The sequence below is a fragment of the Suricata suricatta genome, chromosome 1 (genome assembly GCF_006229205.1).
Source record: "Suricata suricatta isolate VVHF042 chromosome 1, meerkat_22Aug2017_6uvM2_HiC, whole genome shotgun sequence".
Taxonomy (NCBI): Eukaryota; Metazoa; Chordata; class Mammalia; order Carnivora; family Herpestidae; genus Suricata; species Suricata suricatta.
The window spans coordinates 141,922,929-141,925,242 of record NC_043700.1 but is presented as its reverse complement, the minus strand read 5'-3'; positions in this window follow the sequence as shown (position 1 = coordinate 141,925,242).

Below are 2,314 nucleotides of genomic sequence, written 5' to 3'. Positions count from 1 at the left end.
TCTAATATTTTCAACTGTATCACCACTGCATGAAATACTGTAAAAAACAAACAAAAACTGCTTTGCCAGTGTTTTCCCCCATCATGCAAACCTACTTCATCTAATGATAATTCAACTGTGAAAAAAGAAAAACAACAACAAACAAACAAAAAAAAACCACTTCAATGACAAACGCTCTTTCTGGTGGAGTTATTATTCTGAACTCTAATCCTAATACCATCAGTGTCTTTCACCATCACAGTGTGGCTAGTAACAACCCATTCAAAAACAGACATGAAGAGCTTTGACCTAATTTCAAAAAATTTAATGAAAATCAAATTTATCTAATAAAAGGCTATAAAACAGCTTAAAACTAATTGCTTTGGGATTATATTGTATGAACTCAGTGTACATTGATGTATCTTTCCCACTAGGTTATAAACTCCTTGAAGGAAAAAATATGCTTTCTTCACCTTTACATTCTCAGTGCCTGACAGAAACATAATAAATTAAACTGCTATTCAGTTTGGTTATTAAGATTGATCAGAAGCTCTGCTTGGCAGTTTGCTGTTTTATTAAAGATAAAAATATAGGACTACAAATTAAAGACAGTTTGAGAGATAGACTCCACAGAGGAGGATTTATTTTTTTATGCTGGAAATCATGTAATTATACTAATCTGTGCATCACCCCAACTTTGGATTTCTCAAATGTGAGAGAAGAATGTTGAATAACACAAGAACATACAATGAATTTGTGAACAAAACTATAGTGAACATGGGCCCTCAAACAGGTGGCCTTATTTTCTCGGTAGTTCATCTTTAGTTTAGTTATGAGCATATGTGTAGAAATTGTGAGGTAACAATACAATAAGAAAATAATATGCAACCCTGGGCAGAACTAATTGTACCCAGAAATACTTTACCAGGAATTAAATGTTTTCTACCACCACCAAGTATGCTGCTGGACTTTATTTTTATTGTATTTTTTTACATTTATTTATTATTGAGAAACAGAGAGAGAGACAGAGTACAAATGGGGGAGGGGCAGAGAGAGAAGCAGGCTCCAGGCTCTGAGCAAGCTGTCAGCACAGAGCCCTACTCGAGGCCCAAACTCAGGAACAGTGAGATCATGACCTGAGCCAAGGTCGTTCACTCAGCTCAACCAACTGAGCCACCCAGGCACCCCTATGCTGCTAGACTTTTATATTGCTATCAAAGAGCGAGAAATACTCAGGCAAATATGAATGCATATGGCAGACCAGATGAGATGGAAATGACAAAAGAATATGCTAGGATCAATTTCACAAATAATTCAAGGAGGGAATGTGGCATAGTATATATAGAAAGATCACTCTATTTTATGGAAGACAATCTCATAGATAGAAATCCAGCATAATCTAATTAGCTAGTGTTCTCAGATGATAGATGATGATGATGATAGATAGATAGATAGATAGATAGATAGATAGATAGATAGATAGATAGATAGATGATAGATAGATAGATAGATAGATAATTATGTTCTTGCAGATATATTCTTGATGCTTTTCCATATTCCTGTTCTAAATGTCTAGTTTAGTCAAGGTTAGGAGAGTAGAATCCACGCAGGGAAAAAAACAATATTCATTTGCCAATCTCAGTTTTCAGGCATTAAAAATGTTGAAAGGAGTCATCAAACGGCTAGAACATGATGATTTTGGAAACAGCCTTCTTCAAAAATTCTCAAAAAAAAAAGGAAAATAATCATTATCATATGGAAGCACGTCAACAAACATTTATTAAGACATAAGATCATGGGCGCTTTGGTGGCTCAGTCAGTTGGGTGGCCGACTTTGGCTCAGGTCATGATCTCACAGCTCATGAGTTTGAACCCCATGTCGGGCTCTGTGCTGATGGCTGGGAGCCTGGAGCCTACTTTGGATTCTGTGTCTCCCTCTCTCTCTCTTTGCCCCTCCCCACCTCTCAAAAATAAATAAACATTTTGAAATTAAAAAAAAATAAAAGACATAAGATCAAAGTTGGTGGAAGCTCTTAATCTATTAACGGGGTGTCCTCTTTTTACCTGGATTTCTAAAAATAACATACTGTTTGCCAAATAGAGAGCAAAGTCAAGCATACATAAGAGGAGGCATACATAAGAGGATGGAGGTCCCTGTTCCCAAACCCACGAATTTCTACCTTTGCCTACCTTCTCTCAGCAAATTCCATCTAGAGTTTCCTCTAGGCTCAGACTTTTTGATATTTGAACTTTGTCAGGTACATAATGGCACTTGTTCTCCTTCAAATTTTTCTTACTGGTATTTTTAGAGGGAAAAAAACATCTTTGAGATGAC